Below are 27,419 nucleotides of genomic sequence, written 5' to 3'. Positions count from 1 at the left end.
TCATAGTAGTGATCACGGTAGAAGGAATGCTACACATTAATTGTGAGTTAGTAAAGGGTCCTGCTTGGATTTGGGCGCAAAGTACTTCATAAAAATTTCCCTTGTAGGGACCACTTCCATGTCGACCATGTAAGGCCAGAGTTTGATATTTAAAAAGATGTAATCAATGTTGTTCACATACAAACCTCTTTAAAAGGTGGGAGGAGGAAAATAAGAGTTAGTACAACCGTTCCATGCCCATAGCCCATGTGTGGCTGTCAAGTCAACTAACTGATCTGCAACTTTTGTTTGACTTTGGCCTGAATACACAAAATAGGAAAACGTCCCCACAGGTTTGTACCCCTCATCAGTCAGGGATAAGAGTGAAGTCCCCCGCCCCACCTGGTGTATTATAATCACCTGCTAATATGCTGGGGCAGTGGTGGCGTATCTGATCGATCATATCAGACAGTAGGACAATGGTAGCTGACTGTGAGTTAACAGGGAGGGAGTGTATGCAGATGTTTATAATGGCAACGGGCCTGCACTCACATTGGCTACCTGTGGAAATTACATCACCAAATATATTTTTACAAAAAGTTGACATTTATTGATTTTGGCAAACATCTCAATTTTGATCCTAATCAACAAGCAACCAGAGGCTTTACCTACTGCTGATGGTACAGCATTGATTGAAATGAGATATACCCTGTCCTGAAAGCTGGCTTTATTGCCCAGGTCTCCAGGAGTAATAGACTTTGGTGGTGACCTACAAAAGAACCCCATTCAGGGTCAGTTAATTTAGCGTTTGCCCCTGCTACATTTCAGGATAATAACTTTATGAAATCAGTTGAAAAAGTTTTACACCTTTGAGTATGAACAGATAGATCTCTACACTAAATCACTTCTGTCCCCAGAAATAACGAGACAGCTGAAGATAATAGGGCCTTTTCCCTGTTCATAAGGGTTGGGCATGTGTCTGTGGAGTTGCAATCTTTGATGTTGGGGGAGCTGTTGGTTATGAGCTTCAGAACAGATTTTGCTTTCTTCACTGTATTCTTTAGACACCACTTTCTGTTTTATCTGTTTTTAGTGAGTGGTGCTTGTGTAAAATAAATTAGCAAACCTTTGTAAACTTTTACATGCAACTAGTGAGAAAAAAGTCTTCAGCCACATAACATTCGCTAAGCACCTTGTAAATAGGTTCCTTTATGTAACATCTTTATGTGTTGTGTGTTTGGGTTCATGTCTGTTGTTCATAGCAACTGTGTGCTGAATGTCCTTCATGTTCTCAAAGATTCTAGCATACAGCACACAATGGTAGTCCCATGCCAGTTATCCTATCTCTGGAGCAGCTACTGAAGTGCACCTTAGATACCAGCTTAACATTTCACTTTTTCTGGTGTTTTAAAGTTATTATATTTAATTGTTTGCTACCCCTGCCAAATATCTCATACAGAGCTAAACAAAACTCTTAAAAAAAAAATAAGTATCAACAATGCAGTGAAGATGCAAATTTAAAAAACAAATAAAGTCACATAACTGTCCTTGGAGCCCCAAACTCTTGGTGTACTACAAGTCAAATAGAGGAATGTGTCCATGTGTGAACCCAAACAAGTAAGTGGGCAGGTGAAGAAGAAGTGGAAGGGAAATCTAGGGTAATCGCAGGGCACCTGCTGAAAAATCGTGAGTTTTACTTTTGCACATAGTGGCAATATCAAAACGTGGTCTGCTACAGCAGATGGCTCTGGGGCTTGAAACCAGTAGCCCCAAGTCAGCACAATGTCACAGATAACAAGATGACTAGCAATCCAGTGCTATTGTGCTTGGCTTAACCTATAATCCAGAATGTTACCACTAAGGAGAATATAGCAAACAAACACTCTCAGACACTGTAAACTTGCGTAGTTCAAAGTGGAATACTCACCTAAAACAGTTTCCATGATTTAAGGGTGAAAGGGAATAATTACAAGTAAACTAAAGTGCTGCAAGAATGCCACAACATTTCTATTTTAGTGCCACAATATTTGTACTTAAAGTCGACCACAAAGTTAATGTCTCCCATATTCAGGATAGATGGTCAACAGATTTGCCGATACCACTCACAGATAGTGAGTGGAAAAGAGCGTTTGCACAGCTACAAGATGTTGACAGCAACGCCCGCTTCAAGCTCATACAATTTCACTATCTGCACTGCACTTATATGACTCCACTCAGGCTGGCACGCATCAATACTACACGCTCTGCATAATGCCCTCGATGAGGCATTGAACTGGCTGCTTTCGCACATATGACATTGGATTGCCCCAGACTTCAGCAGCATTGGGAGGGGGTATTCCAGAAACTTAGAGAGGTGACGGCCTCCACGTTGAGAGCACCATTAGGCACTGTCTCCTAGGCGGCCTGCTGACTCCAAAGATGAATAACAAAATGGAACATAGGTTTACGAATTTTGGATTGGTACTTGCCAGATGCCGGATAGCGATATACTGGACACAACCTGCACCACCCACAGTACATAAGTGGATGACAGATATGCGGGAATGGGGGGTGGCAGAGGAGAGATGGTTAGGGATAGTGTGCACAATGAGAATGGCGAAAGAGATTTGGAGACATGGGTGCTATTGCTGATTAACTTACAACCTCAGAGTCAAGTAGCAGAGGAGACTGGTTTCCGTGCGAGGCCAAGTACCATGACTCCACGGCCTAGAGGTACACTACACCTGATTGGGGTGGATAGACACGCACAGAGAGCGGAGGGGTGGGTGTGGACCACCTGGGAGGGAGCCCCCCAGCACACAGGGGTTCCATGAGAGCCGCACGATGCTTGGCGACCTGATGCCCCTTTTGCCACAAAGCATACCACATGTCTGGGGACCGGGAAAATACATAGTCCTGAAACTAACTATTATGCCACATCTGCCCTCGATGACAATGGATATACTAGAAACTGCAAAGTTAATTGCTGCCCAATTTTCGTTTTGAATTTGTTATTCTTTCATTTAGCTAGTTATGATTATTTATTGCAAAAAGGAAATAGGAATATGTAATCTCTGTCAGTTACACCTATGTTGCATGCATCTTGGCATACGGTGCATATTGTAATAGGACAACTATAATTGTATATTACAATTCTAAATGCATGCTCAAGTTGTAAATGAACACCATGTAAATCCTGCAATAAAAAGTGAATTGCAAAAAACAGTACCTCAGGATACAGGATACAGCATCCAAAATGGCGACCGCAACTCTCCACACACGCGTATATGCTGTCATATATATTGATGCTGTTGTCATGTCTATGGTATTACAAATTTCAGCCAATGTAGCGGACGTCCGTAGAGCTCCATCAGCGAGTGGTTATCTTCAATTGGCACCAAGCCACACCCTTGAATTTGTTGGCATTCATAAACTGGTCTCCAACCATTTGCCACACTTAAAATGGTTGAAGATTTACTCCAGGAAAGGGCCAAATCAACTCCAGTGAGGGAAGAGAAACAGAACACCCCCACTGCTTATGGGGGTGGAGGCAAAGGGCTTTCTCGATGGGGAAAATGTTTTGCCTGTGGAGATAAAAGCCTATCTTTATCCTCCAGGCGCCAAGGTCTGGAGGGCACAATTTCAGTCACTTTACTCCAGGGTAGAGGGCACTCCTGAGCAAGCTGAAACCCACATCTCCCTCCCACACCCAGCCAGCTCGGAAACTCTGGCAATTTCTCTAAAAGAGGTAAGGGCTGCAATTGCCTGAGTAATACCTTCAAAGGCTCTGGGGCTAGGCAAGATCTCTGGCGACCTCTATCGCACTGTACCCAGAGTTTGGGCTCCTCTTCTTTGGAGCATTTTTAATGCTTTTCTACAGGGAATGAAGATCTCCATAATATGGCTAGGGGCGCAAATTATCCCTATCTTCAAGAAGGGTTCACACCTCCATCCTTCAAACTATAGGCCCCTTAGCCTTATCAATGTTGCACAATAAATCTTTGTCCAAGTGCTTCTGGACAGAGGAACTTTCCATTCTCACCCCCTATCAGTCCGGATTTCGAACAAAAACGTCCACAATTGATCAAGTTTTCAGATTGCAATTATTGCACTGGAAAACAGTGATCGTGGAGGGTGGCAGCCTCTACATGATCTTTGTGGACTTAAAATCGACCTTTGATCTAGTCCCCAGGGAAAAATGATGGGCTATTTTATCTGACTTAGGGGTGCCTCTGTATTTATGTGAGATCTTGAAAAGATTGCATGTGAACAATTACTCTCAAATTAGATTTGGGAAGAATGGAGACCTCACTGACCGCATACCCATGGAGAGAGGTATAAGACAGGAGTGTGTTCTAGTCCCAACCCTCTTTTGTATCTTTATTAATGGCCTAGTGGGAGCATTGGCAGCGGAGGGGATATAGATGCTCCAAAACTAGCGGGCCACAAGGTACCTGCCTTGATGTTCGCAGATAATACCCTCCTGCTGTCAAGATCACCAATGGGTATTCAAAGGGTTCTGGATACTTTGTATCTATTCTGTAAGAACAGGTGCCTGGAAATAAACACCCAGAAAACAAAATATATGGTGTTCAAGGCAAGTCACTCAAACCGTCCCAACCCACAACTAGCTGGGGAATTTTTAGAGAAAGTCCCTGCTTGTGACTATTTGGGCCTAAACCCTCAATGAGAAAATGGAGTGGGGTAATCAAATCAGGAAGGCCTGTCACAAGCTGACGCAAACGGAGTAAGTGTGTACACAAGATGCTGGGGCCGGCGTTGGAAATTTGTAAGGCGCAAGTTAGAGGGGCTACCCTATATGGAGCTGAACTATGGGGTCATAGGACACCCAAACAACTTGCAAGGATCCAAAACTCGTTCCTTGGACAGCTGGTGTGACTTCCCAATAGTACCCCTTTAACTCCGCTCCAAATTGATTTGGGCGTCATTCCAAAGGCACAGAAGGTTGCTCTCAGACCCCTACTTTACTGAACCTGCCTATGGTGTACTCCAGAGTTATCCATGTACAAGGAGGAATTGAGGGAGGTGGCCAACATCAGGGGGGCAAGCATAATATCCTGGCTCACCTATATTAAGAGTTCCTTCTTAGCCATTGGAATGGGAGACTTATGGGATAGCCCAGAAGAAAGCTCTTTGGCAACACCAAGAAAAGTCTTGATAACATTTTTTAAGGATCACCATCTAAATCTACTACTGAGGGGTCCCAGGACAGGCACACTTACAACATCCTTGTTAGATGGTAAACTGCAATACCTCCCAGAATCTAGCATTGATGACATACAGCCTTTCCTTGCTAAAAAACGTTATATGCAGTTCGGGTATGGTGCACTCCCCTTATATGCGGTTACCTATAAGTGGGGGGGGGGGGGGGGGTGTCGGGGGGGTAGTCCTTCGAAAGATTGTCCGACTTGCAAAAACTGTATGGAGCCTAACTTGCATGTGCTAATTTTTTCCCCACCTACAAGACTATAAGGGCTCATTGGTTAAGGCAGCTTTGTAGAAACCTCGGAATCTCCCATTGCCTACAGGCTTACAGGATCCTGAAATATGACACTGGCATGCCAATTGTTTACTCAGTCTCCCGCTACCTGTTCTCAATGTGGTGTGTGTTCGTCGTGCAGGTCTAAAGAAAGCTCAAGTCTAAACTGCCCACCCTCTGAGATTACTATGATTTGGTACTCTGTATTCTAATCTGTTCTACTTTCCAATACATACAATTTCGTATTTTATGCATGAGATACTTAGGGCCTAACAGGCTATTTAATATTTTTAAATGTTCTTATATATTTTATTTGTAGATGAAACATTTTATATTGATAAATTGTAATGAACCTTCAACTGTTTTATCTGTGCTTTTAAGGTATCTTCTGACTGACTGACAAATAGTGAATAGATGTCACATGACATTCCCTGCAGAATGATGAAATGCTGCGACTGGTGAAGCTTCCCGGCATACTTTTGGGAATGTTAGAGTATTTCTGCAAGTCGCACATTTAAACATTTGCGCTCAAATACTTATATAATCTAAATGTACAGACTTTTTTGTGAGCAGAGGCCAAGATGTTTGGCAAATATAGGTGCATATTTAAAAGGCAAGTGGCGGAGTGAGGCGTTAGCCTTCCTGGCTTAATGCCTCACTCGGCCATTTCAGAATGCAGAAGTGCACCATATTTACAAGAATATGGTGCAGCCCTGCATTTCACCCTGCACATGGAGCTAAACTTAGCTGTCTAGCACCAACGCAGGTGCCCTTGCACCATAGTGCAAGGGTGTCTGCGTGCAAGGGAAGATTGTTTATGTGCAGGAAGTTCCCCCTTTCTGCATATGAACAATCTCTTAATGCCATTTGGTAACTTTTATGTGTGCTGTTTAATGCACCACACATAGAAGTTTCAAAACATCATTTTTTATATATAATTATTTAGGTAAAGGAAGGGGGACCTTCCTGTACATAAACAATCATTGGCGTTTTTCTCTTTCCATGTGTGCTGCACAATGCAGCACACATGACAACAGCAAAAACAAGAAGAAATGAAACATTTCTCCTCATCACCTCAGGGTAAGACCAGGTTTTTCCTCGTCTTAATTCTGGAGCTGCCTCCTATTTACTCCTCCCTTGTGAATATGCTGCAGCGTCAGAATCAATGGATGTTGCGATGGAGCACCCACAGCAACACCCATTGCCTGCTCCTTTCAAGCTAAGAATAGCGTGAAAGGAGGCCTTATTTACAAGGCAGTATTAAGTGGCTTGTATCGCCACAGAAATGTCGTAAGAAGTGACATTCCTGTGGCAAAAGGGGTTTGTAAATATGACCCATAATTCTTAAAGTGATAACTAGTATTCTGTACTTGTTAGAACCAAATTACATATGCACATGTATTATTTCATACTAAATAGAATAATGCTAAGCATGCATGCATTCAATGGACCCTGTAGTTAAATAAATGTTGAAAACGTTGAGTGATTACTCGATCTGTAACAGAAACGAAAAATTGCACCTTATTCGGTCGATCTAATATAAATTACTCTTTCTTTCAGCTACGCTCCTAATATTGAAGAGCCATACAGCAATTGCTTTGCATTAAATAATTTAAGTTTCATCTTGATGTAGTCTTCCCTCTTCATTTAGTGATACCATTACTCATTGCCATCACCATGAATTAAATGTATCTTAGTCTTCAGAGCTGTCAAGGTACTGTGAAAAATAGTCACTGTGCACCACTGCACCACAGGAATCGGGATGGCTCGATTTAATGATTCAGTTTCTTACTAATTCCCTTTCTTAAGTTTTTGTTTTAACACTATTTAAAGTGATGCATCAATTTCAAAGTGTATTTTGATTTAGGATTAAAGTTTGTTCCCATATTCAATTATGCTGTGTACAAAAATATATTCCAATATGGACACACAAACCAAGGATAACGACAATGATGTGAGACATAGCCCTACTTTTCGCTGTGACTCCCGTTGCTATCTAGTAACTTGCAAGAGTTAGGAATTGTGTGTGATACCATAACATTTTTATTTTGACTATGACAAACATATAAGGAATTAAGGGCCAGACGTGCAACTGTCTTTAGCGCTTGCAAATGGGAAATTGGCCTGTTTTTGCGACCGCAAAAAAGGTCTTCCCTATGCACAAACCCTATTTTGTGAGTCAGTAACCTATAACTGACTCGCAAAATAGGAAGGGGCATGCCAAGGGCATCCCTTCCTAATAGCGAGTCGTACTTAGATGTACGAATGTTTGGCGACCGCAATTGCAGTTGCAAAACACTTGCAGTTTACCTTTCCTGACTGGTAGCGAAAATATTTTTTAAGAGCTGGCAGTGGTCCCACAGACCCCTGCCTACTCTTAAAAAATAAAACAGACAGTTTCTGTTCTTTTTTTTAAAAGCATCCAGTTTTCCTATTAGGAAAACGGGCTGCATTTTTAAAAAAACTGCTTGCAAAAAAGCAGATGCAAAAGAAACAATTGATGGACGGAATGCTGGGCAATGCAAACATTCCTCCTACTCACAAGGATCTGAGTTTAATCTATCATTCTTTTGCTTTATTTAAAAAGCAGTCCACAGACATGGTGGTCTGCTGACCCCCGCAGGCCACCATCCTGAGAGTGCTAGCCATTCCCAATGGGGTTGCAAATTGCACCTGCCTCATGAATATTAATTAGGCAGGAAATTTGTGACCCCATTAGGAATTGAAAACAGTGTCTGAGACACTGTTTTAAATTCCATTTTGCAAGTTGCAAAACACCGCAATTTGCAACTCTCAAATTGGAAGGGTCGTACATCTGGCCCTCAATACCTTTTGTAACAAGTCTATTTGTAAAAAGTAGTCATAAATTCGTTTTAGTACGTGGATTCTGATTTTGTTATCAAACCAATGTTATATTAGGTTGATTTCCCACATCCCAATAGAGAGATCTCTCCGAATTACCTGCAAAATTACTATTAATAGGAAAGTCACGATTTGCAGCTCTTCTGTGACTGGCTAAAAACAGGATCATGGTGAACTGCAAGGGACTGCAGTCTTCCATAACCGTGTTTGCATTCTCATCACAAACCATTGACAAATATCATACCGAAATGCATTTTCGAAGGAATGCCCTTTTTACAATGCTTCCAAATTGCATTAAAGGTGTTGCACAGTTCGTTTCACATCATGTGTAAGTGGAATGTGATGCTTTCCTTTCAGGGAGGGGGCCTCTGTTACACCTGTTCTAAGTAGGGCTGGATCACAGCACACATACCCGTGATCCTGACAAAACACCAAGGGGCAGATTTATGTTAACTGGCGCATCTCCAGGGATGCGCCAGTTAACATGCGCCACAGCTTCGCCAGCCATGGTGCGCCGCATTGATAATGCGGCGCACCATGGTGCAAAAACGGCACAGATGCGTGGCGCATCTGTGCCGGAAATGTGGCGCATTGCTGGAGTTGCGTCGCAAGCGGGACGCAGCTCCAGCAAGGCTCGTGGGTGCCCCATTTTAACAATGCTGCATCAAGACCTACGCCTGCTTCAAGCAGGCGCAGGCTTTTGACGCAGCATTGGATTAAAAGTGACTGAGTGAAATCTCATAGATTTCACTCAGTCACTTTTGCGAGGCGCACCTGCCCCGGAACGCCCACCCTGCACCGGAACGCCCACAAGCGGCGCAGGGCTTTACAACGTGACGCATCTGCCTAGATGCGTCACGTTGTAAATCGTTCGTAGGGATGCGCCACGTTTACGCCGCCTTGCGTGACGCAACAGCGGCGTAAACGTGGCGCAAGTGCCTCATAAATCTGCCCCCTAGAATAAAGCAGCAAAAAGTTTGTCTTACTTAATGCAATGTTTACCCATTCTCCATGGATAGAGAATGGATATTCAGCATGCATACCTAGAATATGCAGGGCTACCTTGACCTAGGAGATGCCCCATAAAAAATGCCACATGCCCTGCACACCGGAATTTCTAAGCTACTCCTGCAATAAACTTTCAACCATCAAGAACGAAGCTGCAAGCCTCATACTAAGCCTTCGTAACTGCACCCACATCTCAGCTCACCTGTGGGTGCTCTCCCTCATAACAAATTCAGCCAATGCAAATTCTTCCCACACACTTACAAAGCCCTGGGCTGTATGGAACCCCCGTACTTCAACAGCCAAACACATGTTCATAACCCATCAACACATCCATGCTCATTGTTGTGCTCACTCTCACTCACTCCCCATATTTCCAGAGTTAGTACAGGAGGTCACTTGTTCTCTTACATAGCACCCAGAACATGGAGCAACCCCGCCCAGCACATAGAAGCCTTCTCCTCATTACTTGAACTTCTCAAGTAGCTGAAGACCACATGCATACACACCTAGTAAAGTGCCTGGATACACTGACGGCTGAGTAGTGCGCTCTACATATTGATATAACGCAACGTAATATAACATAACACAACATAGCATAGAAAAGCATAACATAACATAACACAATCTACCTGCAGGCCAGGTTAGTGCCAGGAAGTGCACACTGCCCTTTGGGAAATATGTACCTTAATCTCTTGCTTTATTTTCCAGGTTTCAAATATAGTACATTTGAGCAGAGTTACTCCCAAATATAAATAAAACCAGTTTGTTAGGTATAGGTAGCATTGAGGTATAGGTATCATAGTCTGAACCCCAGCGCCCAGATGGATCAGCAAACCCCCATCCTCCCTCAGCGCTATGAGACCCTCTCAGGTGATTAGTCGGGTTATACAAACCCTGATTGATTGATTGATGCTACTCCATATACTGAAGGGCCTGATATACATATTTACAAAGCTATTTTTTGTGGCAAATCCTGTGATTTGCAAAATCAGAGCATTTGCCAGCACAAAGTGGCATTTTGGTATTTTATATACCAATTTTCTGAATTAGGAAAACATTTCCAAATTTTTAAATAAGTTTACAAACGTATTCCAAATCATACATAGAAAGGGCTGTTAAAGTGGTGTCTCAATCTATTTGCGATTTGAATGGTATGTGTCAATGGCTTGAGATTACATTTTGTTAAAAAGTTACCAACTTCACACGGGAGGTGGTAACAGATTCACCAAAGAGAAACTGCCTCTGTTGAGCAGGTTCTCCTTTGGCAACTATGTTGGGTGGCCAAAAACATACTGGCCCTGATTCACAAAGCCACTTTCGTTGTAAACATACAAGATGGCTACATGTATGCCTGTCACAAATTCACGGATGGATGAATGGTATTACAACAGTGGATTTGTCTGCCATGAGTGTTGAAAAATCTGCAGCTTTATATAACAGGCAAAAGGTGAGGAATGAGCAGACCAAAGCATTGGTTTGCTAGAAAATGTATTACAGGCAACACACATTGTGAGAGAGCGCACTTATCTGATAAGGAAATTCTGTGGTTCACGAGCTGGAAAGAAAGTCCAATAGGAGGATTAGAAATAGCAGAAGAACAGCGTCAGGATGAAAGAAAAGGAGAAGATTAGAAAATACATGAAAGACGTAAGAGGGGAAAGGACCAGGGAAACTGAGTTTCCAAAATAGAAAATAAGAAGCAAGGCAAAAGTGTCAGAGAAAGGAAGAGAGGGACAGAAGCAGCACACATGGGAAGTGAGAGCAACAAAGAACCTTCCAAGCAGCACAGGGGAGTGTGACACTGCTGGCAAGTAACCAAGTTACACCCAACTGATGAGCCCCAATCAGGGCAAAAACGGTCTTGAGTTCCTTCTATTCTGGTTCAGGGAGGACCTGCCAATTTGGGCTGGACTGTTCCTATTAAAGCAGGGTAAAGACTGATTTGTATATGAATGCATCAAAACGGAGGTGGCATGGTGGACAAAAAAGTATAGGTTAGAAGGCTACCCAGAACGATTACCAGTGGGTAAACAGATTGCAAGCATTTCTCCCCTTAATGTGTATGTGTTTGATGTACCGCCCTAAGTGGCAAGGGCATACCTATGTATGGGTCCCGTGTGCACTGTGCCAAAGGGTGAAACTTTTCTTGAGGTGCTTGTGTTCTTGTTCAGGGAGGACCTGACTTGGTCATTCGAGATGGACTGTTCCTATTGGAGCAGGGTCAAGAATGGTTTGCATGTTGTCAGTAAATTCACAAAAGCATGCTAAAGTATATGCCTCCCAAATTCTTCACAAATGCAATTGTAACCTAACTCATACTGGACTTAATTGCACGTCCTCTAGCAAAACTAAAAAGGACAAGAGGCCTCTCAATAGTATATCTTCCAAGTTAATAAATAAACAATGTGAAGTACTGACAACCACCAAGTCAAAATAGGGGAAGCAGCGGAGCGCTTGCCGGCAGCAAACAAGTTGGCTGCCGGTTTACTCTCCTCTGCGGGATGCGAGGAATCTTCGTGACACTGTTGGCCGGTTTGGCACTAATTCGCATATTGGCGGCATAAATAGTCATTGAAAATTACAAGGAGCGGTTTGATGAGCTTTTAAGCTTACAAATTATTCTTTTTCATGAGCTTTGCCTGCCTCTTCTACTTGTCAGGATTACAGCAGCAATTTTGTTTCTAAATGATCCTCAGCCTCCCTCATTTCTCTCTGCCACAGGCCTACACGCCCACTATTACTATTTTTTTCTTTTTTCACTTTTTTTTGCTTTTCATTGAGAGATATCTCAATCTCCCACTCTCCGTGAATCTTCGACTGCCTTGCCATTATTTTTGGACACTTCCAGTGCTGGTCGTATTTCATTACCTGACCCACTGAACCTCGCTGGACAAATCTACGCCACCAAGCTTCAGTATGGAAACTACGCATTCGTCCAAAACTGTGCCTTCTTCTGTTTCCGGTGCTCGCAAGGAGTCTGGGGGTGGTGCAAATAAAGGAGTAGATAAAGATCCTTCTTCACCTAAAAAATCTCCATTACCCTTGACTCTGGAAGATATTACTGATGAGTTAAAAAATATGAAACCTTTCATGGTGGAGACAAATGGGACTTCACAATGAATAGAGGATAAGTGGGTCTTTCTGGATTCAAGACTCACTGAGGTGGAACAACAGGTTAGTGACACTCAAGATGTTATGGGCAAGGTTTCTTATTTAACTAAGGAGGTTACACAGCTTAAAAGGCTGGCTGAGGATTCGGAGAATCGTAATCGTTGCATTAACCTATGAATTTATGGTATCCCGATGGATCAGATGGTCAGGATATGACTACATTTCTCAAGTTGCATATCCCCAAAATTGTGGGGTTGAAATCCTCTGCGAAATTGAACATTCAAAGAGCTCAAAGGATTGTTTTTTCTCCTTCTGCATTTTCTAATAGGCCTAGAGGGATTATTGTTCTGCTTTTACAATTTTATGATCCTATGGATGTTCGTATGATAGCCAAACAATCCAAGCAGGCCTTCTGGCCAGGGCACAAAGTCTTTTTCAGTCAGGATGTAGCCAAGGTCACTGGAGAGAGGAGAAAATAGTTTTTGGACTTGAGACCAGTTTTGAGATCCACAAATGCATGGTTCAGGCTTCTTCATCCATGTTTCTTCAATGTCACCTACAAGGACAGGACACTAACCCTCCAAGACCCTAGGGATCTTAATTAATTAATTCATGAACACCAAGGAGAAGAAATGTAACTGAGTAAAACTTGATTTGTGCAAATCCTATTCCTGTTTTTCTTATTATCTTTGTTGTTGTTTTGTACAGGTTCTGCATTCCTCTGGGCTGTTGGACCATGCTGTGACAGTTGTTGTCATCTTCCCACTTCCAGTCTTCATGTTTTCGTGTATGCTGTATCAAGCTTTTTATCACATGGCTGGTCTGTCCGGTGTTTCCCTGTCTATTTGGATATGTTTTATTCTATCCTTTGTTATTCCTGTAAAAATTGTCCGTTCCTAGCTTCATATAGTTGTTTCTTATTTTCCTTACTGTCTCCTTTCGGTTTGGACTTCTGGTCTTGCCTCCTCTCTCCCAACTAGTAGCCTTTCATTCCTCATTCTCCTGGATGATATGACTGAAGTACTTCGGCTATTTGTCATCTTTTCACTTTTCTATACACTGAGGAGTTGTTTTCCTCACTCCTCACTGTCCCCTGTTCCCTTTTGATTTCTATTTCATTTTTCTCTTTCTATTCACTCCATTTTCTTTACACCTTCTAATTGTGGCTCTTAATTAGCTTTTACTCATCCCTCTATACAACTGTTTATTCCATCAGTCTATTGTACTTTTTATTCATTTGGTGTCGGTTTCACTGTTGCAAAGCTCATTCTTGTCTTTCTAGTTAACCTCTTAAGTGGTGCGCCTATACCAGCGGCCGACGGCACCACTACCTCGGGAGTGCTGCCGTCGGCCGTTGAACGTTCCAGCTGCACCTGCGCAATGGAACGTTCAGCACTGGAGCTGGACGTTCCAAAGCAGCTAAGGTGTTAACAGTTATTGTTTACGCTATTCATGGCTCAATTGAGTTATGTTTCCTGGAATTTAAAAGGATTTTGCAATGCTGTCAAAAAAAGGAGGGTGTTAACTCAACTTTCCAAGTTCAATTACCAGATTGCTTTTTTACAGGAGTCACATCTTAAAGATATCAAAATTGATTGCATGCACAGGCTATGGGTAGGTTCTGTTTTCAGTTCTTCTCCTGTTAATAATAAGAACAGTGTTTTAATTTTATTTCCTAAATCTCTGCATATTCAAGTGATCAAGGAAACCAAAGATGATGCCGGAAGGTGGTTATTTCTGAATGTCAAGATTAATTACACTATTTTCTCACTTTGTAATATTACCCTACAGGTATAGATTTACAATTTTGTGAATGATTCTCTATTATTCTATCCAAATGCTCTTCAGATGATTTTATAGTGGGGGAAGACTGTAATAAATTAATGGATCCCTTTAGAGATCGGCATTTTCAAGTTAGATACATCGCAAATAAAGTGCAAAAATCCTTCCTGGGGATTATTTCCTCTAGAGGTTTAATTGATGCCTGGCGAACTGTTCACCCAGACCTGTTGGAATTTATGTATTTTTCTCTTGCACATGCCCCACAATCCAGAATAGATTATTTGTTTGTCACACAAAATGTTTTCCACTTTAAATTTTGAAATTGGCTCCATTCTGATTTTAGATCATTCCCCTGTTATTTTAGACCTAGATATTCATAACAGCAATTCACAGCCAAATAGGTGGAGTTTTAATAATGTATTATTGCACGATAAACAGTTTACTGATGTATTTTCAGATTTTACAACCAATTCTTTTGCTTTAAATATTCCTGTTGATTCACAGATGAATTACATATAGAATGCATATGAAGCAACTGCCAGGGGCTTTTATTATTCATTATGTTGAAGGGAAGAAGAAGAAATAAATCCAAAAGTTGGAGCATGATTAGTGTTCCTCTAAAAAAGCAGATATTTTTCCTAACTTAATCCAAGACAAATTGCAATACAACAAACAATCTAGTATTGATGCATGTGGTACTTTACTTAAAATCAATGCAAAAATGTTTGGAGGCCGTAATAAAGCTGGGAGAAGTGGGCCAAATATTTGAAAATTAAAAAACAAAAATCTAAAATACATGCCATCACACACAAAGATGGATTGACATATAAATTCTAGAATGTTTTACACAGTATTACACTTACCTATGTACGCCTAACCAATTAGGACCTTTTTTTTATCTTTCCCTAAACCGACCGTCAACGCATCAGATCTTTCTGTCCTAGATGCTGACATAGCTGAGACAGAGCTAAAAAATGCTGTTCTTCAACTTCCTAAGGATAACGCTCTCAGTCCTGATGGTTTTTCTGTTTAGTTTTACTCCCACTTTGCTCATTTCTTACTTTCATTACTAACTCTTTTAATTTCCCATTATGTCTCCCAGGAATGCATGCAAGAAACCTTTTCTCAGACAATGCTTTGCTTGCTTCCCAAAAGGGGTTAGGACTTATCCAAGTATGGTAATCATAGGCCCATTTCTCCCATTAACACTGACTGCAAAATATTTGCTAAGGCCCTTGCATTATGCAGGTCATTCCAGATTTAATAGGCATCCGATAATTTGGATTTGTGACAGGATGTTTTATTGTAGAAAATTCTAGAGCCTTCCTCAATATAATTCATATGGCCTCTAAATCTGAAATACCCTATGCGGCTATTCCTTTGGAAACATAAAAAGCCTTTGATTGTGTTAATTGAGATTTTATGTTTGGTTCATTAAAGTGGCATGGTTTTAGTCCCCGTGTTCTTAGATAGAGTCATCTTCTATATTCTTTGTAATGGCTCTCAATTCTCATATGTTCCTCTCTTTCAAGGCACCAGACAAGGTTGCCCTCTGTCCCCTCTTCTTTCTATTTTTTCTTTGGAACTTTCTTGGAGAAAATTTGTAGATCATCAGATTTTTCTGGATTTAAATATAAGCAAATGGAAATTAAATTCCCTGCTTATGCAGATGATGGGGAAACAGCCTTTACAACGTGGGTATTACCACGCACTACCATTACAACGCTGCTATTACAACGCAAGTCAGTACAACGACTTGCGCTGGAGGGCGCTGTTGGATAGGGAATAGTTTAATTTTCTATTCCAACACCTTCCCTACTGTAACGTGGGCTGGAGTTGGAATAGAAAATTAAACTATTCCACTATCCAGTGCTTACAGCACAATCCGTTGTAAAGACTTGCATTGTAAAAACAGCGTTGTAATGGCACGCGTGGTAAAAACCCACATTGTAATGCCATACAGCCAGATGATGTGTTATTATATGTGCCTAATCCACTAAATGTGCTTCCTACTTCTGTCTGTTTATCACATAAATATTCCCTGGTATCTGGATATAAACTCAATATAGAAAAATCAGAGGTACTGCCATTAAATACATATTGTCTCCCTGATATGTGTAAGGATACTGGTTTTACATGCACTTCTACACCCATCACATTTTTAGGCGTTCTATACTCTAACACTATTAAAGAAGTCATTCAAATAAATTTAGAGTAGGTAAAGTTAAAGATTTCTAATATGTCACTTGCTTGGTCTGATCTTTTCTTATCTTGGTGGGGGAGATTAGCTCCGATTAAAATGATGATGTTACCAATAGTTAATTTTTATTTGTCCATGCTCCCTTTCAAACTCCCTCTTACTTTTTTCAAGTCAGTTAATTGTCCTCTTTTCTCTTCTTTATGGAACAAATGTGAATCAAGAATATCTTTTTGAAATGCTTGAACAGGCTAGGAATAATCCTCATCCTCAGAGCTTAACATCTTGCACATGTGCGCATAAAGCATAAAACACTGTGGGTCTGAGAGGCCGCTCTTAAGGAATGTTTCCTGCTCACACATGTTATTCATACGTTAGGATATCAGCGTGTGGGAGCACATGCTGTTGGTAATTCTTTGGCCGATGAGGCAGCCAAATCCGCAGTAGCCACTTTTTCAATAGTAGCAGTCACTAGGTCTATGACTAATATTGATGATGATATTCTGGAATCTATAGCTACAACGAAGGAGGGGACGGAGTTCCCCCATCGTTTCCCTTCACATTACACATATCACTTGTCTTCTGATCAAGTCCCATTTGCAACTATTCCGTCCATTGGGGATTGGCTGATTCTCAACAGTTTTTTTCCTACTGATAAATGGCCATTACTTACCTGAACGCTCTGCTTTACATTTAGTTGATGGAGTTCTGGCACCTCATACTTCCTCTCATAAGATGAAAGGAGATCAGAGTTTAGTGAACATTTCAGCCTTCCCAATTTTGTGGAATAAAGTAGCATTCGATATCCATGGCCCGACTGAGACTTTACAAATTCCATATGTATTCCGTGTTCCTTTAGAAGTTGTGGTCTTGGTTGGGATAAACTCCGATTACTGGGATGTTAACATTGTTTATTCATTATTTTCAGACTTAAAATATTATAGTGCCTTTGACACTGAACATTTATATTTAAATTCTACAAGCTATGCTGATCTATTCTGTTACCAGCACAATGCCCATCATTTTTTACACAAATCCAACACTTTGAGACCACCCATTAATTATACACAATGGGAACATTGCCCGACACCATACCCGGGGAGTTCACTAACACCGAGAAATATATTTGTATATTTTTCTGGTTACAATCTTACTGACCCTATGTCAAATATTACAAATTAAATTTGCCTATACGCACAAAATTCATGCTGACCCACACTAAGGGGCTGATTAGGATGGAGGATTTTCCGCATCCTCCGGGCCGGCGGAAGCCACCGCCGGCCCGGAGGATGCGGAAAATCCTCTGCGGACCCACCAAAGACCCACCACCACATTAGGAGGGCTGGTGGGTCCTGGTTTCAGTCCGCCGCTTTTCCGCTGCGGTTGACTTACAACCGCTGCGGAAAAGCTGTCACATGGCTGGCGGTGTCTATCAGACACCACCAGCCATATTAGGATAGAGTAAAAGAGATGCTTTTCCACGGCGGATTTTCCGCCGTGGAAAAGCATTCTGAATTTGACTTTGGGGGCCCGTTGCGGGCCCCCTGGGTGAAGGGGGCGTGGGGGGTGCACATGGGGGGTACCCATGGTACCCCCTGCATTTGTATGCAGAAATTGGCAGGCACTGCGCGGTGCCTGCCGCTTTCTGCATACAAATGCAATGTATGCATTTTTAACATTGCGGCGGGTGCAGCTTGAAGCTGCACCCGCTGCAATATTAAAGATAGAGGATGTGACCGCCACCCTGGCGGTCACATCCTAATCTGCACGGAGGGAACGCCGCTGCCCATGCGGACATTCCCTCCTACTCTGGGGTCGCGGACGGACTCAAGTCCGTCCCCGATCCTAATGAGCCCCTTTATTGGTATAATCTTCATCCTTCATAGCCGACTTATCCTTAAAATGTTATAATCATAGGAAAGACATGATTGATTTGAAATCAAGATGGGGTACCAAAGATTAGCAGGTGCAGGAAACTGAATCATCACATTGTGCATGTTTAAAATCATCTCAGCTGATATTTTTAAATTAGACTGTTCAACAGACTTTTTCCTTACATGGGAGGATTATGATTCTACAGTGTGACTGTCTGTAAATAAGTGCTTCTTCATGATGCCTGTAATGTTTCTTCCCCTAAATTGGCTTGTTTTTTTTAGAAGGTATCCCTGTACTGGCTGTTATTCCCACACTCACTCTGCTTTCTAACAGCAGATATCTTATCTTAAATAACCACAACTGCTGTGGCTTACTGGCAAGCTTCCCATATATAGTAACAGTTTCACAACGTGTTACATTTTGCAGCAATGTTCTTTTTCCACCCCCATATGGGATTGCACATTGTTCGCTGTGGCCTTCCATTCCACCTTTAAAAACAAATTTCAAAAAACTAAACAGACTCAAAGCGCTATTGTTTCAAGAAGAAGTCACTCTCACATCCGCTCGTGAGACCTTCGTGTTGCAGGTGGTGAGAACATCAAGTGAGACTCAGTCACTGTTGAACACGAATCTCCCACAACATTTTGGAGAACTAATTAGCCAAATATTTGATGCGGCTGATACCGAGGGCCTGGTCCACTTTTTTAAACTTGTGCAATCTAGCCTTGTTTCTTCATTTCAGACTTTTTCGGGAGTAATCTCAGCCTTTATTCATTCTATTTTTTCTGGTGCCTTCGGAGGGTTTCCCGTGCTACTCCTTTTAATTTGCGGAGTCCCTGTACTACTTTTACTACTCCATAATGGCTGCCCAAACTGTTGTTCTGCCCAGCCAAGACCAATTGCAGCTGTACTGTGAACAGATGCAGCATCTTTTTGGTCTAATGCCATTGTCAGCACTTTGCATCTGTGTTCTACTGCCTCCGGTGTCCCTTTGAATGGGATATATTTATAAAGAATCAGGGTCAAAGCTTTTAAATGTTCCAGCACCAGTCTGCACTATTAAGTAGGCCAATTCAGTTAGGGCCAGATGAAGGTAATTCCTATTTACCTACTCTTAAATACCGAATCATACTGATTCGGTATTTAAGAGTAGGTAAATAGGAAGGGGGCAGATGTAGGTAATTCTTATTTTAGAATTACCAAATCAGTATGATTTGGTATTTACCGATTTGGTAAATACCAAATCGGTATTTGCTATTGATTCCGATGGGCCTTCAAGCGCATAGGAATAAATGGGAAATACCGATCGGTATTTACCGATTCGGTAAATACCGAATCCTGCAAGGGTGAACGGGGTGTCACTTTGACACCCTGAAGCACCCCAATTCCAGGCTTCTGTGCCATGTGGCACACATACATGCCCTAAGGGTATGTCTGTGTGTCACATGGCACAGGTGTACATGCACAGATGTGCATGTACACCTGAATTCGGTATTTTACCACCCAATTGTATTGGGTGATAAGCCCTGCTTACCTTTCAGTTCTGTTTGACCAAGGAGCTACTGACCTGGCCAAGGGGAGGGTGTCATGTGGCCCATGGGGACATTGTCATCTTCACTAAGTTAGCATAAGTTCTGCAGCCAGTACGCGATTTTGCACACGTGACTACATGGCTTTGTTGGTACTTTTCACATGAGAACTGTCTGCTGTGTGCATTCTCTGCCAGTTCCTTGGATTTAGTCTAAACATTATAAGCAAGGTTGATAAACAATGCCTCTTGTTATTCTTTTCTGGTCAGGCCCTATCACCTAGACAAAACATACCAGTGCAGCTGTTGTTTGGAAATCGTACTGTGGTATTACTTCGATGCATGCATAGAGAAGTCATACTTGGAGAGGGACCTTTCCTGAAAGAAGAGCGAGATAGCACATATGATATAGATCTACTCTCTGTAGGCTAAGGCAGTGGTTCCCAAACTTTTTCAACCTGCGGCTCCCTTGACATATGGGTCGTTGGCTGCGGCTCCCTATTATGTTACTTTTTATGGGCGGTTGCAGTGATATAAGTCCGGTCTCTGGAGTATTTTAATTTTTCTCTCCTATTGGGATGAAGGTATTATAATCACAGATGTTATCCCCGGTATACTATGTCATTAAAACCGCATGACCCACAGTGCAAAGAGATGTCAAACAAGTAAGAACTGGCTGTTGTTAAATATGACAGAGGTTTTCCAGATAAGGGAAAGGAAACTGATTTTACTTTAAATACTACTAGAATATATTTAAAAGCAGCAGGGTTTCAAAACATGCTGTGCTTTTGTATAGGGATGGCATCGAAAAACAGGCTAAAAGTAGAGAAAGATGTGGTAGACAGGTTTTGTACATACAGTGCATAATGGGACAAAGAGACTGCAACTCTGGGCAATAGCTTGCTTAATCTCCACAACGGCCCCCACAACGCTAAGGATGCCTGGCCTCCACCTTGGGGGTGCCCAGGAGTGGACGCCTCACAGGGAAAGCCAGGATGGGTTCCACAGCGGTATTCGTACAAGCGCCTTGAGAACCTTGCGGGTGAGCAGTGCGCTATACAAGTATCAATTTACATTTACTAATTAAAAGTTAGTAAAAAAAAGTGGTAGAAGAAAAAGGTGGGAAAGGATGTGCAAAAAATGAAGAAGGCGAGGGTGGAATGTGAAAGATGATTGGGTGAAGGTGAAGTCAGGATGAGTAGGGCAAGGATTATCATAGTTCAAGGTCATTATAAAATAGTAGGGATTGGAACAATCACTTTGAATTGGAAATGGGCGGAAGGAAAATGGGAAGGAGGATGCACTTATGAAAATGAAAGAAGATGATGGTTGTACTAAGGTCGCATAGGGGAAGGACTTTGAATTCAAGGGAGGTGTAAGGGAGCCCCAGGTTTGAAACTGGTGTTGGAGATTATGGCGCAGAGAATGCTGAAGCAGTGTTTACTATTATGCAGAGCATTAAACCAAAAAAAGCTATGTGTGCTGATTTTGCTCTAGAGTTTGTTTTTCATTTTAAAGGCAGATTTGTACAACATTTGCTCTTATCTAGGCTGTCAGCTATGTGGGCTAGTGAACTTTCACGTTTTTGCTCATCACGCATTTATTTATAATCAATGAAATTGTGAAGCTAAGTATGGTTTCCTTCACCCCTTTTTTTCTTTTGTTTTCGTGTTGTTAAAGGTTTATACAAAGAATGGGGTGTGTTATACTGGGACTATAACCTCAAGACTCTGGAAATCAATGAATTCCAGAATGAGATTTTAAAACGTTCATAGAGGCTCTCTTTGAGTCACAGTGGGATTAGTCAGTGTGTGCCTGTGTGATGCCACCCTGCACGTTACAGAGCCAAAACACACTGCATTTATTTTTAGCTGGAACCCGGTCATTACTTCAATTTCACTACAAAAAAAGTGATAGAGATTTAAAATGGTTTTAAAATGTAGTGGGACTATAGAGCAGTTCACGAGATCAGTAATGAAAGTAGTACAACTAATGTCTAGTATGCACCACTGACTGTGACCTCACTGAGGCGCCAGTACTTCACTTGATGTCTATGGCTTGCTCTTTTTCTGCTTCTTGGGGGTGCCAGAGACCCGCAGTGTTGTTTCATTAGCAAATGGGTGCAGCCTGACACTGTGTGCTTTCTTCTCAAAGCATATGTTTAAGCAAACCATTACTTTTGAGGAAAGGAACAAAGTGCTTACTATAAAATTGAGTGAAAGTGCCTGCCGTTCAACGGACCTCTTGAGGAAAGCCCCCGTGCTCTTCTCGCCACTTACTTTTTGCCTAAATCTCACAATATTTTTTCAATAGTTACTAGGTAACTAAAGCCAAAGAAGCTAGCGCCATCACCTCTCTGAGTGCCAGAAGGTAGAGGAGTCTCGAATCAGGTCTGAGCTCATCTCTTCAGGTAGAAAGGTAAGCTCGCTCTCGTTTTTTACCTGCACATTCAGAGAGAGTTTATTGATGCCTCTGTGCCCGCTCTGTTCCTTTCTCAAGTTCTCCAGACAGTACAGTGTGCTGACCGTCATGGGACAGACACTTCAATTAGATTAAACCAGCATGGTGTTATTTTCAAGTATCTTGCTTCACATGTCATCAGGGTGCCATCTTATGCCCCGAATGACTTTTGAAAACTGTGTGCCTTTAACTATAAATCTTTTATACATGCTTTAGCCTCATCGTAGCTCTTTAAATTACAATTTATGCTTCTGTTAATTTACCAAACACTATCTTGGTACGCAATCTGTTCACGGCGACCCTGGCTCTCTTTCACAGCGCACTAAGGCGCCACGGCGCACAGATTGGGAATCACTGGTCTAAGGTATGGGGACTGCTGATAAAGCCCAGAGATCTTCCAATATATAATAATACTGCTTTCTTAGCAAGGGCAGGGAGGTTAGGCTCTATTGTCTTTTCATGATGACATCTCCCATCATGATTTATGGACTAGCTGCTATGCAGACTATATTTTTACTATTCATTTTCCTGCATTTTTGTAGCACGTATACTGCATGTTGAGGCACGTTAGTTAAAATAAATATTTTAAACTGTTTCAGGTCTCTGTCAGATCATATTGTGGACAAGGACAAGAGTGCAATCAAAAGGATGTGTCTTGTTACTGCAATTCTTGAGAGAGCTGGGAATATCTAATCATTTGTTTCTCTGTGAGTGAGTAGGAGAGCATTTGAGACACTATAGCTAGTACTCAGTTGGTAGGATGACTCATGCACTAAGGTCCCATAATCCAACGCATAGTTCTGTCCCCAGGCAGAATCCCTGCTACAGAACGAGAAACACTTGTAATCAGCACCGCACCCCCACACTCGTAATCAGGCCCTTGGTCAAGATTAACTAGTGTGAGAATGAGAAACTAAGCATATTGCACCTGAATGCTAAATGCTTTATACTCATAGCACAACATAATGTGCTCTTTTATCCTCTACAGATTCATTATTCAAAGCCCTTAATGGTAATACCATTTATACTAAAGGATATGGATTGTGAAAAAAAACCTGAATTTGGTGAACTACATATGTCTTACATGAGAAGATGAGCGGTAAGATGGATCTGGTGTTGGTTATTACTACAATAGCACAAGCCTAAAGAAATGAGGGGGATAGGCAAAACTTAATGAGGTAACACAAATTTGGGCTTGTTGGAGAAGTAAATAAATAAAGTTAAGCAGGAATGATTACTCAAACTAGACAGAACTAGAGAAACTGAGTACGGTCATTTGTATTTAAGAAATTACTTTAATTGAACTAACAAATATAATAATATATTCTACATTAAGTAAAAATATAAAATCAATTGTTCAATAATAATTAGGCAGTACCCCAGGGTTGAATTATGTCCAGAAAATACAGGTGTAGATCAATTCCCATCAGAATGATGTCTTTGGAATACTCTGATCTTGATGTCAGGAGATTCAAAACTGATCATATTGTGGACAAGGACAAGAGTGCAATCAAAAGGATGTGTCTAGTTACTGCAATTCTTGAGAGAGCTGGGAATATCTAATCATTTGTTTCTCTGTGAGTGAGTAGGAGAGCAAGTGAGACACTATAGCTAGTACTCAGTTGGTAGGATGACTCATGCACTAAGGTCCCATAATCCAACGCATAGTTCTGTCCCCAGGCAGAATCCCTGCTACAGAACGAGAAACACTTGTAATCAGCACCGCACCCCCACACTCGTAATCAGGCCCTTGGTCAAGATTAACTAGTGTGAGAATGAGAAACTAAGCATATTGCACCTGAATGCTAAATGCTTTATACTCATAGCACAACATAATGTGCTCTTTTATCCTCTACAGATTCATTATTCAAAGCCCTTAATGGTAATACCATTTATACTAAAGGATATGGATTGTGAAAAAAAAAACTGAATTTGGTGAACTACATATGTCTTACATGAGAAGATGAGCGGTAAGATGGATCTGGTGTTGGTTATTACTACAATAGCACAAGCCTAAAGAAATGAGGGGGATAGGCAAAACTTAATGAGGTAACACAAATTTGGGCTTGTTGGAGAAGTAAATAAATAAAGTTAAGCAGGAATGATTACTCAAACTAGACAGAACTAGAGAAACTGAGTACGGTCATTTGTATTTAAGAAATTACTCTAATTGAACTAACAAATATAATAATATATTCTACATTAAGTAAAAATATAAAATCAATTGTTCAATAATAATTAGACAGTACCCCAGGGTTGAATTATGTTCAGAAAATACAGGTGTAGATCAATTCCCATCAGAATGATGTCTTTGGAATACTCTGATCTTGATGTCAGGAGATTCAAAACTGATCTCACAGATAAAAAGTTAAATACATTCACTTTATGGAGTCGAATGCTTGCAGCTTTGGGTTATATTATTGTTTTATTAAAGGACCCAATTCACATATGAGTGATGACAAATGTCACAAATGTACCCCTGTAGGTCTATGTTTGAAATGGATTTCCTAATTTCGGTGGATGTACAAAAGAAAGCAAGAGTGCTACTTAGAATCTCTGATTATTGGGGTTTTTTCAGGGGTACTCGAAATAGACAAAGTGTACTCAAATTGTAGTTAAGCAAAATATATCATTTGGAAATGTTCATTTTCAAATTTTGCTTTATTCACTTCTCTGAAAATATTTTTTCTCTGGAGAAACCTCTTTATTCATATAGTCATAAAATATGGGGGTGTTCTCCTCCCACGTTTAACAGGAATTTATTTTAGTGAGTTTCACTGATTTGGCTGAAATGCTTCTGAATTGCTACAGACCTATTAATTTGTGAGTTGTCACCGCATTTCCCCACTCCTAACAATACATTAATGATGATGGAAAATAAGCCGCACTGGTTGAGTAGCTAGTATCAAAAGTGAAGATTTTTCTTCAAAATGTTCATTATTCAGGTTTCTGTGTATCAACACACTAAAGGAGAAAGTGTATCACAAAAAAATAGAAAGAGTTTCTTTTGCCCATCTAGGTTGCACTGAAGTGAGTAAAAGCTTTTATAAATATGGCCCTAAACAAGGAAAACTTCCTTAAATAATCCACTGGGATGCATTCTAGCAGTAAGAGACTTAGACAATCGTTTGATAATCATAGCAGCAGTTTTCATCCCAAAATGGTCTATCTTGAAACAGTTATAACTGTGTGAACTTTAATTGAGGGTATCCAGCAGCAGTAGCAAACGCTGCCCTACCTTGTCCTTTGGTTCCCATGGCACTTCCCTTGCTGCCACTTGAGGTTATGAGACATCAGCAGGACCAAAAAATAAACAACAAAGTAAATGCCATTTTCTTTCTCCAAAAAAGTATATAACTATTGAATAACAGTTTAACAAAGAAAAGATCTGGTCCATATAAACCTCCACATAAAAAAAGAATCAAGCATTGCTTATGCTGATTTCATTGCAAGAATTTAAAAACTATTTTTTTCACATCTAAAAAAAATATTCACAAGCAAAAGTTTTTTGTTCTATCCTGGTATGTTATGTTAAAATTGTGTTTGGACAAAATATGTAATAAAAAATATATTGCGTATCAAAAATATGAGGATGCCATTAATATCGTCAAGAGGAATGTTGAAGGTGAAAATATATTTTTAAGGGTTGTTTTAACATTGTTGTAAAAATATCGATTTAGAAAATATTGTATGTATTTTATTGTAGTGAGTTTTATTCTATACATTTAAACTTTTTTAATTTTTGCTCGTGTTTTAGATAACATATTTATTATGAAATTATAGAAATGTATGTTTTTAGTTGTTTATATGTAAAAAAACTAATAGATTTATATTTTTTAGCAGCAGATATTGGGTTTTGAGGAGATAGGAGATTTTTTAAAAGTGGGTATTTTAAAGTAAATTTAATGGTAACTGTTTATATATGCAAATTAATATTATAAAATTATAAAATTTATAAAGGTAATTTTTCAGCAAGAATACTTCCTATAAATAAAAAATCATAATTAAATAAGATATATATGTATATGAATTATAACATTTTAAAAGTAGTTTTCTGTTGTAAATATTTAAATGAATATTTAAATTAGAAACACCATTAAAAATATAAATATATAAAAATGTAATATAATAAATTATCTTTAATGTTTTTTAAAAAAAAAATATTTTTTAACATTTTAATGACAACAATTATTTATAGTTACAAAATGTCATGTAAATCATAATTTCATTGTAAAGAAAAATGTTTACATATATATTTAAAAAAATTGGTGCTATATATATTGTTAAATTTATGATTGCTAATTTTGGATTCTGATTTTATTTGTTGTTATGGTTCTAAGTTTAGTAATGGTAGTAAATAATGCAATTATTACATTATTTATGAATAGTGTCAATTTAAAAAAGTTTTTATGAATTAAATATGAATATATACATTTGTAGTTTTCCTTACTGTGTTTTTAAGTACATTTTAGTTTATTTATGTATTCTAAACTTTGTGTGAGTATGAAGGAATGGTTGTGCATATAACATTTTTAGTTTGTGGCAAATAGTAAATTTCACCTTCTTTAGTGTCCAACACCTTCCCCAATTGCCTTATGTTGGAATAGGGATACTAAATATCAGCCCTTTAGTGTCCAACACCTTCCACCAATTGCATTTGATTGGAGTGGAAATAGTAAAAGTAACCACATGTCTAACACCTTTCCCAAATTGGTGTAAGTGGGAACAGTAAACGTCACCCCTTTAGTGCCTAACATATTCCCCAAATTGGTATAGATTGGAGAGGGAGTAGTAAATGTCACCTCTTTAGTGTACAACACCTTCCTCAAATTGGTATAGATTGAAGGAGAAATAGTAAAATAGTAGAAATAGTAAATGCCACCCTTTTAGTGTCTACCATGTTTCCCAAATTGTTTTAGATTGGAGTGGGAATAGTAAATGGAATGTCTTTAGTGTTCAACACTTCCCAAAATTGGTTTAAATATGAGTGGGATTAGTAAATGTTACTCTTTTAGTGTCAAACATCTTCCCCAATTTGGTATAAATTGGAGATGGAATAATAAATGGCACCCCTTTAGTGTCCAACACTTTCCCTAAACTGTTTTAGAGTGGAATGCGAATAGCAAATGTCACCCCTT

This window comes from Lissotriton vulgaris, chromosome 10 (genome assembly GCF_964263255.1).
Source record: "Lissotriton vulgaris chromosome 10, aLisVul1.2, whole genome shotgun sequence".
NCBI classification, from domain to species: Eukaryota; Metazoa; Chordata; class Amphibia; order Caudata; family Salamandridae; genus Lissotriton; species Lissotriton vulgaris.
Note: the sequence above shows the minus strand (reverse complement) of the source record.